The 10,488-nt window shown below is 46.7% G+C and overlaps 1 non-coding gene across 1 annotated transcript; it reads left to right on the top strand.

The window, feature by feature from the left end:
- The first annotated feature begins 1,128 nt into the window (after positions 1-1,128).
- trnaw-cca (transfer RNA tryptophan (anticodon CCA)) lies at positions 1,129-1,200 on the top strand. Its single transcript has one exon. It is a non-coding gene; the product is annotated as a tRNA-Trp (tRNA).
- Positions 1,201-10,488: the final 9,288 nt, after the last annotated feature.

The raw sequence follows: 10,488 nt of genomic DNA, 5'->3' as shown, positions 1-10,488 counted from the left end.
GCTCACTGGTCAGCTCCCCTTTTTTGGGGTTGCTGTGCCAGAGGTTTCTGCAGTACAGCGGTTATCACGTTTTCTTTACATGAGACAGGGCCCTGGTTCAATCCTGGCCACGAACTTTATGTTTAAACTTGGTATAGAGGAACAATCAGAGGCGAGTTTATTCTCCTGGCAAATGCTGCCTGATCTGCTGAGATTTCCAGCATTTGCTGTTTTTATTTGTTATTTATTCTCCTGGCAAAAGGGCTCCCTTATTCCTTCATTGCTCTTTATTTCACTTCAATAAATAGATAACTTTCAGTGAGAGAATACGGATCCACCGGGGACCTTTCGTGTGTGAGGCCAACGTGATATCCGCTACACTGCAGCCCATCAAAGGGCGAGAAACGACTGAATCTAAAGGATGAACTCACAAATATCAGGGGCAGTGCAGTCTGGTCAACGTCAGACCCTCCTTTCTTATTCAGCAGTGGCATGAACGGGAGTCAGATGCCATAAAGTTTAATTAAAGACATAAATACAAGTAACACTTCCAAATATTTTCACTGTAAAATTCTTTCACTTTATTTGAAATCCAACTGAATTGAATCTGAAAATGAGCACCGTGGGATTTTAACCTCACTGCTGATTCTATTTTCTGTGCACGGTAGGATTAACCGGTGCTGTTAAATTTGACAAAAGTTGCCCCAGATTCCTGGTGTTATCGGCAATGAAGGTTTTGAACCAGAATCCTAAAATACAGTGTGTAAAATGGGTTAATATGCATAAGAACATAAGAAATAGGAGCAGGAGTCGGCCATACGCCCCTCGAGTCTGCTCCGACATTTAATACGATCATGGCCGAACCGATCATGGACTCAGGTCCACTTCCCTGCCCGCTCCCCAAAGCACAGGACAAATGATTGAAGTATCGACTGTCCCTCAGTTAGCATTTCTTTCATTGTGCAAAAGAAGGTGAGGGGTTAATTAATGATGCTTTCCCGTGAAAGCAACACAAATGTTTCAGAAAAAAACATACAGTGACTGGCAGGTGAGTGTTGCTTCTGACACCTGGTGGGAATGGGCAGGGATTTTAAAGCCACATGTATTGTGAAACCTTCATATAGACGAACATCCCACACTTTCTGTGTAGACCTCGTGGCGCAATGGTAGCGCGTCTGACTCCAAATCAGCAGGTTGCGTGTTCAAATCATGTCGGGGTCACTGTATTTTTGGAAATTGTTCTTCCAGAATTAATATTTTCTTTGCTGTTTGGCAATAACCAGACCCTTGCTCCAAAGTCTGTCTCACTGTTTCCCCGGTATCAGGCAGAGATACGCCTGCTGCCCTTACTTATTTCATGTGACAGGACACAACAGTTAAAAATCAACCTGCAGGTGGCCACACCCAGCACTGAATCGTCAGGATGTCCGAGCAGTCTAAGGTGCTGTGTTCTGTTCGCAGTCTCCTCTGGAGGTGTGGATTTGAATCTGACATTTCTTACTTTTTATCATTAAGTGAAACTCATTGTTTGACACCACAACTCACTCCTAAAAACTGGGATTCAGCAGTTCACCTGCTCGCTTCACATTTCCGTCTGACCTGGTGCTGAAAGTGGAGATGTTTCCGCAGTGTCGCGGTTCACATGTTTGCCTCACAAGTGAAAGCTCACTGGGCGGGAATGTTTTCTGTAGCTTTCTCCTCATGCATGCTCAGGGGAGAGTTTGTTCTCCTGTGAAAAGTCATAAGATCATAAGCATGGAAGGATTAGGGGCCGGAGTAGGCCATTCGGCCCCTCACGCCTGGTCCACTATTCAAGAAGATCCTCGCAGTTCCTCAACAGCAAGTTTAAACATCTGGTTATGTTCCTAACATCATTTTAACCGCAGTATTTCCGTAGCGTCGTTGTTATCACGTTCGCTTCACACGCGAAAGGATCCCGGGCGGAACGTGATTTTTGAGACTATTTTTGCTGTGAAATAAATTGAACAAAAGTCGCCCCAGATTCCTTGTCACATGAGCAATAAACATTTTAAACCAGTCTCCTAAATACAGAGTGTTATGTCTTGAATAAAGAATCTGACCAGATACTGCAAACTGAAAGTAAGGTGTGACCGTCGTCCTTTATTACAAATCTCCAGTGTGCCTCTCCAACCTGTGAGGCCTCCTGATGTACAGGTGCTCCCAAGGGATTGTGGGATCCCTTGGGACTCCAGTGGATGAGCCCTCTGATGGTTAAACAAGGTATTTACAGGTTTACATATGTAACAACACTCCCCCCGCACCGCTCCCCCCAGCCTCCCCAAAGTCAGTATTGTAACTATTTACAATTTGAATCAATCTATGGCCTTCCTTTCCCTGGTTGAACTTCTCGGTGCAAATGCTGGTTTTGGTGAGTCATTTGTTGGGCCCTCACTGGCCTGCTGGGCGTGGTGAGTCCTGTTGGGCTGCTGCGGGTGATGGGTTCTGCTTCGTGGTCAACCGCTGGGTTGAGTGCCACTTGTGTGTGTGTTGGAGGAGCGAAAAAGGTAGAGTCTATTGTGGGTTGTTCTGAATAGTCCGTGAATCTGAGTTTGGTTTGGTCCCAGTGTTTCCTGCAGGTGAGTCCATATGAAAGTTTGACCAGGAACACCCTACTCCCCTCTTTGGCCACGACAGTGCTGGGAAGCAACTTGGGACCTTGTCCATAGTTCAACATAAATACAGGATAATTAATCTCGATTTCGCGTGACACATTTGCTTGATCATGATATGTATTCTCTTGAAGCCGCCTGCTCTCTACCTGTTTGTGTAGATCAGGGTGGTCTAACGAGAGCCTTGTCTTAAGTGCCCTTTTCATGAGCAGTTCCGCGGAGGGAACCCCGGTGAGCGAGTGGGGTCTTGTGCGGTAACTAAGCAGGACTCGGGATAGGTGACACTGCAGTGAGCCCTCAGTTACCCTCTTCAAGCTCTGCTTGATTGCTGCACTGTTCTCTCTGTCTGACCATTGGATGTTGGTTTAAACGGGGCAGATGTGACATGTTTGATCCCATTGCATGTCATGAACTCTTTGAACTCAGCACTGTTGAAGCACAGCCCATTGTCACTGACAAGAACGTTAGGCAGGCCGTGCATGGCAAACATGATCCACAAGCTTTCAATGGTGGCAGCGGACATCATCTCACATTCAATCCACTTGGAGTACGCATCTACAACCACAAGGAACATTTTACCCAAGAACGGGCCTGCATAGTCGACGTGTGCCCTAGACCACGGTTTGGAGGGCCAAGACCAAAAACTTAGCAGCGCCTCCCTGGGAACATTGCTTAAGTGCGAGCATGTATTACATCTGTGAACGCAGGACTCTAAGTCCGCATCGATACCGGGCCACCACACGTGGGATCTGGCTATCGCTTTCGTCATTACAATGTCTGGGTGGGTACTGTGGAGATCACTAATGAAAGTGTCCCTGCCCTTTTTTGGCACCACTACTTGATACAGTCTGCCTGTATGGACATTTTATCTCTGCGCCGCTTGTACGGCTTTATTTCTTCCTGCATCTCTAACGGAACACTAGACCAACTCCCGTGGAGCACACAGTTTTTTACTAAGGACAATGAGGGATCTGGGCTCATCTAGGTTCTAATCTGTCGGGCGGTAACAGGTGATTGCTCACTCTCGAATGCTTCTATTACCATAACTAAATCTGGGGGCTGTGCCATCTCCACCCCTGTGGTGGGCAATGGCAGCCTACTGAGAGCATCGGCACAGTTTTCTGTGCCTGGTCTGTGGCGGATGGCGTAGTTGTATGCGGACAATGTGGGCGCCCATCTCTGGATGCGGGCCGATGCATCTGTATTTATCCCCTTACTTTCAGAAAAGAGGGATAAAAGTGGCTTATGGTCAGTTTCCAATTCAAATTTGAGCCCAAACAGATATTGGTGCATTTTTTTTACTCCATAAACACATGTTCACACTTCTTTTTTGATCATGCTGTAGGTCCTCTCAGCCTTAGACAGTCTCCTGGATGTATAAGTAACCAATTGCAATTTCCCAGATTCATGAGCTTGATGCAATACACACTCAACATCGTATGACGACGCATCACATGCGAGCACCAAACGCTTACATGCATCATACAGCACAAGCAATTTGGTTGAGTATAACAGTTTTCTAGCTTTTACAACGGCATTTTCTTGGCTTTTACCCCATACCCATTCATTTTCTATATGCAGTAAAGCGTGCACTGGTTCGAACAGTGTTCTGAGACCCGGTAAGAAGATACGAAAGTACGTCAGGTGTCCTGGAAACGACCGCAGCTCCGTCACGTGCTGTGGCCTCGGTGCGTTGTCGATTGCCTCCATCTACGAATCGGTGGGCTTGATGCTGTCCGCCGCAATTCTTCTCCCCACGAACTCCACTTCAGGCGCCAGGACAATGCACTTCGAGCATTTTAACCTTTGCCCCACGCGATTAAGCCGACTAAGAACCTCCTCCAGGTTCTGCAGATGCTCATCTGTGTCCCGACCTGTAACCAAGATGTTGTCCTGGAAGACCACGGTGCGTGGGACCAAATTCAGTAAGCTTTCCATGTTTCTCTGGAATATTGCCGCAGCTGATCGAATCCCAAATGGGCATCTGTTGTGAATGAAGAGATCTTTGTGCGTGTTCATGCAGGTGAGGCCCTTCGATGATTCCTCCAGCTCCTGCGTCATGTAGGCTGAGGCCAAGTCCAGCTTCGTGAACGTCTTTCCTCCGCCAGCGTCGCAAAAAGGTTGTCTGCCTTTGGTAGTGGGTATTGTTCCTGAAGGGAGAAACATTTGATAGTTACTTTGTAATCACCACAGAATCTGACGGTGCCCTCTCCCTTGAGGACTGGAACAATCGGACTGGTCCGCTCGTTGAATTCGATCGGCAAAACGATGCCCTCTCGTTGCAGCCTGTCCAGCTCGATCTCCACCCTCTCTCTCATCATGTACGGTACTGCTCTCGCTTTGTGATGGATAGGTCGCGCCCCGGGAATTCGGTGGATCTGCACTTTTGCTGCTTGGAACTTCACGATGCCTGGTTCGAACAACGAGGGGAATTTGTTTAAGACCTGGGCAGCCGAAATGTTGTCGACGGGCGAGAGCACCCGGATATCGTTCCAGTTCCAGCGTATATTCCCCAGCCAGCTCCTGTCGAGCAGCGTGGGGCCATCGCCCGGTACCACCCAGAGTGGTAACTTGTGTATCGCTCCATCATAGGAGACCTTTACAGTAGCACTGCCGATTACGGGAATCAGTTCATTTGTGTAAGTTCTCAGTTTGGTGCGAATGGGAGTCAGGACTGGCCTTGAGGCCTTGCTGCACCACAATTTATCGAAAGTCTTTCTGCTCATAATGGACTTGCTCGCGCCCATGTCTTGCTCCATTGACACTGGGATTCCATTTAATTCAACCTTCAGCATTATCGGGGGCACTTTGTGGTAAATGTATGCACCCCATATACCTCTACCTCCTCGGTCTGATGCTCTGGTTCGTTGTGGATCTGCCCTCCTCTGCAACATAGTGGTTTGCAGGATTAGCTGGGTTTTCAGCTTGCCTGCACATTCGTTGCTCATTGTTCCACAGCCCTTGCAAACGTATCCTTTGAAGCGGCATGAATGGAAACGATGATCACCCCCGCAGCGCCAACAAGGTGTTAATGGCCTTGCATTCATCACCCTTGATGGTGGGCTCTGAGACATCTGCAGACGTACAGCTGCAGGCATGTGAAGCCTGTCCTGTACGTAACGATTTGAAAACAACATTAATTTGTTCACAGTACTTGTACAGCACTCGTGTGCTGAGAGATTTGTTTGGTATTGTCACTGGTGGCGATAAACGCTTGGGCTATCGCTATGGCTTTACTCAAGGTTGGGGTCTCGACTGTCAAAATTAGTTTACGAAGTATTACTTCATGGCCAATGCCAAGTACAGAGAAGTCCCTGAGCATGTGCTCCAAATGTCCTTCAAATTCCAAATGCCTGCAAGGTGTCTTTGCTCGACGACATAGCTCACCACTTCCTGGCCTTCAGACCTTTTGCACATGTAGAACCGGAACCTCACCATCAGAACGCTTTCCTTCAGGTTAAGATGCTCCCGGACCAGTGTGCACAAATCAACATACGATTTCTCTGTGCGTTTCGCTGGAGCAAGCAGCTTTTGTATGAGGCCATAAGATGGTGCCCCAGAAACAGTGAGGTGAATCGCCCTTCCTTTGGCAGCATTCGCTTCTCCTTCCAGCTCGCTGGCCACGAAGTATTGGTCGAGTCGCTCCACTAAGGTTTCCCAATCATCTCCCTCCGAAAATTTCTCCAGGATGCCCATTGGTCTCTACCTCGTTGCGGTGGGGTTCGTCATCTGTATCTCATTGCCAGTTGTAGTGCATGAATAAAGAGTCTGACCAGATACTGTGAGCTCAAAGTAATTTGTGACCTTAGTCTTTCATTGCAGATCTCCAGAGTGCTTCTCCAGCCTGTGAGGCCTCCTTAAGTACAAGTGCTCCCAAGGGATTGTGGGATCCCTTGCGACTCCAGGGGATGAGCCCTCTGGTGGTTATACATTGTATTTACAGGTTTACATACATAACATTTGTTTGCATAAGTTCTATGCAAATTGAAAGGGCTCATTCGGTATTTAAACGTGGAATCTCTCGCAAATTGCTATTAACAACCCTGAAGTGAGAATCATATCCCTGGACCAACGAAACAACTGCTTGACAAGAATGATGATAAAGTTTAACCATTATAAAAGCATGTTATTGTGTGTATCTCTTCTTTGCAGCAGGAGCACACGAGACCGAATCAGTGACTTTGCATTTTTGACCTGTCTTCTGAAGCGCCGCACGGTCCCACTCCGACAGTCAATGAGCTGTTGGGACGTTAGTGTATCCAGGCTGTGGGTGGCCACCCCGAGCGCAGCAGAGGGGTTTCTGCATTAGTTCTGGGTGGGGACAGTATCTTTCCCCTTCTCTCATCCTCTTGTCTATATCCCTGTGCTGTTATTTCTCTGTTTATTCCTCGTCTCAGTTTCTAGTGTTTAAAAGGGAACAAAAGATGAAATGGGTTTCATTGTAGTAAAGAATTTCTCTCGCTCAAAGTTAGATGCACCACCGTTGCACCATGAGGCCTAGGCAGCTAGCCGTTGATATTCAGGTTCACATATAATTATATATAAATATATCTAAATGTATCGTAACTGTTCCCTGGTGGTCGAGGGGTTAAGATCCGGCGCACTAACCTGGTAACGATACTCGATCAATTCGTCAAATAAAAATAATTGAGGTCTGTGAGACGATTAGTAATTGCTGTAATCACCATGAATAACCCCATTACTTTCTGTTACGGACCGAGCTTACAGATTCTCTTGTTTCTCCTGCCCGTTGCTGGACACGTGTTCCGGGTTTAATTTTGAGTTCACTGATCGCGGGGAGACGTTAGGAGCCTCTGTGGCCCCACTGTGAGGATGTGGAAGTGAACACGGTGGCTGGGTGATCCGTGACATTTCTGTAAAGGGCAGCGGAGGAGAAGGATTGAGAACTTTCAGTGTGGGACAGAAGTTGTTTTGGGTGAGCCAACACATTCCTGATCAGCACAGAGGGAGCTCACTGGTCAGCTCCCCTCTGTTGGGGCTGCTGTGCCAGAGGTTTCTGTAGTGTAGCGGTTATCACGTTTGCTTTACACGCGAAAGGTTCCTGGTTCAATCGCGGGCGGCAACATTATGTTTAAAGTTGCTTTCGTGGAACAATCCGAAGCGAGTTTAGTCTCCTGGCAAATGCTGTCTGACCTGCTGAGATTTCCAGCACTTGCTGTTTTTATTTGCTATTTATTCTCCCGGCAAAAGGGCTCCCTTATTCCTTAATTGCTCTTTATTCCACTTCAATAAATAGATAACTTTGAGTGAGAGAAAACGGATCCACCGGGGACCTTTCGCGTGTGAGGCCAACGTGATATCCGCCACACTGCAGCCCATCAAAGGGGGAGAAACCACTGAATATAAAGGATGAGCTCACAAATATCAGGGGCAGTGCAGTCTGGTCAACGTCAAACCCTCCTTTCTTATTCAGCAGTGGCATGAATGGGAGTCAGACGCCACAAAGTCGGCATTAAAGACAAAAATTCAAATAACACTTCCAAATCTTTTCACTGTAAAATTCTTTCACTTTATTTGAAATCCTACGATGTTGAATCTGAAAATGAGCACCGTGCGATTTTATCTTCACCACTGATTCTATTTTCTGTGCACGGAATGAATAATCGATGCTGTTAAATTTGACAAAATTTGCCCCAGATTCCCGGTGTCATCAGCAATGAAGATTTTGAAACAATCCCCGACAAAAATTGTGTAAAATGGGATCTGGTTTAACAGTTAACATGCAAAACACAGAAGAAATGATTGAAGTATCGACTGTCTCTCAGTCAGAATTTCTTTCATTGTGCAAAAGATGACATTGTGTTAAGTAATGATGCTTTCCCGTGAAATAAAAACAAAAGTTCAACAAAAAAACGGACGGTGACTGGCAAGTGAGCGCTGCTTCTGACTCCAAGTGGGAATGGGCGGGGTTTTAAAGCCCTTATCTTGAGGAACGTTCATATAGATAAACATCTCATATTCGTTGTGTAGAGCTCGTGGTGCAACGGTAACACATCTCACTCGAGATGAGGACACTGCTATCGAAATCATGTCAGGGTTCCTGACCATTGGGATAATTCCGGAATCAATATTTTCTTTACTGTGTCTTAATAACCAGACCCTTGATCCAAGGTCTGTCTCACTGTTTCCCCGGTGTCGGGCAGAGATATGCCTGCTGCCCTCATTTATTTCATGTGACAGGACACAAAAGTTCAAAATCAACCTGCAGGTGACCAGACACAGCAGCACCGAGTCAGGATGGCTGAGCGGTAAAAGGTGTTGTGTTTGGATTGCAATTGCATGTGGAGGAGTGGGTTCAAATCCAATGTCTGACACTTTCTGCTTTTAATCATTAAGCGAAACTCATTGTTTGACACTTCGACCAACTCTTCAAAAGTGGCATTCTGCAGTTCACCTGCTCGCTTAACATTTCCGTCAGACCGGGTGCTGAAAGTGGAGATGTTTCTGCAGTGCAGCGGTTAACACGTTCGCCTCACACGCGAAAGCTCACCGGGCGGGAATATTTTCTGGAGCTTTCTCCTCATGCATGCTCAGGGGCGAGTTTGTTCTCCTGTGAAAAGTCATGAGATGACAAACATGTCAGGATTAGGGGCCGGAGTCGGCCATTCGGCCCCTCGAGCCTGGTCCACCATTCAAGAAGATCCTGGCAGTTCCTCGACAGCAAGTTTAAACATCTGGGGCGGAGCCAACAGGCGCCTGGCTGTAATCAGCGACAAAAACCCGCATTTGGCAGAAGCCCCACTCGATCAATTGGGAGAGCATGAAACTATTAATCATAGGGTCGCGGGTTCGAGCCCCGCGTTGGAGCTGTTTGTTAAATGTTATCCTGCATTCACCGGAAAACATCATTAATTAACCGATGATCTTCATTTGCATAATTAAAGAAATGCTAACGGAAGGAGAGTCAATAATTTAATAATTTTGGACAAACAAGTGACAGACACCTGGTGCTGGTGGGCAGTTTTGTTGCCTTTGTCACTGATGCTTGATCTACAAGTCTAGTTGTCAAATCGTGTGCTCAACCGTCAGTTACCTGTTACAAATCAGCGGAGGACAAATCACTTCGTTGTCTAATGTTGCCTTTGCCTGCACAATGTGTGCTGAGATTATCTGTGCAATATGCATTCAGCAGGATGAATAAAAGCAACTCTTTTTGAAATGCAGGCACTGCATGTTTTGCAATTGACAAAATGTTGCATTTTCTATTCATTAATTTTACTTTAATGCATTGCAATGCCAACGCACTTTTTACGTGGCAAGATCGATAATTAGCAGAGCAGAATGAAGAGATCGCAAAGTTTATGTTTAAAGAATGGACTCAGTCGAGAATATTTTGTGGATTTTATTTTTCTGAGGCTATTTTCCCTGTGCTGGGATCAACCTGCGCAGATATGTGAAAAAGCTGGTTTTGTTAAAACTCCAGAGACCGCATGGATGTTAGCTGGGACAAAAGAGCTGTCAGTCATCCATTGACAAAAGAGCTGTCGGCCAGGAAGGGGTGCCACTGACAAAGCCACTCTAATTTGTAAAAGCACTTCTCACCTGCATCTCAGAAGGAGACACAGAACAATGAACCCAGCAGCCTGGCCAGCCAAGGAGGAGCCGGGTCTTTCCCAACACAAAGGGTCAGAGAGATGCCCAGACTAAGAGCCATCAGCCCAATGCATGGGTGGGATGGCCCATCACTGACTAAGTACCCTTGCTTAGAAACAAAGGGGTTTTAAAGATTGGCGGGAAAGATAGGGGTAGCAAGACTCCCAGAAAGACAGGGTCCTTTCCACTTTATTTTTAGCTTGGAGCTTGGTGTGAAGCTTGGAGCTTGCAGCTTGCAGCTTGCGTCTAGAGAGAGCCCCCTCTC

The sequence above is a fragment of the Pristiophorus japonicus genome, unplaced genomic scaffold (assembly GCF_044704955.1).
Source record: "Pristiophorus japonicus isolate sPriJap1 unplaced genomic scaffold, sPriJap1.hap1 HAP1_SCAFFOLD_42, whole genome shotgun sequence".
Classification (NCBI taxonomy): Eukaryota; Metazoa; Chordata; class Chondrichthyes; family Pristiophoridae; genus Pristiophorus; species Pristiophorus japonicus.
This window is presented reverse-complemented; position numbering and strand designations above follow the sequence as displayed.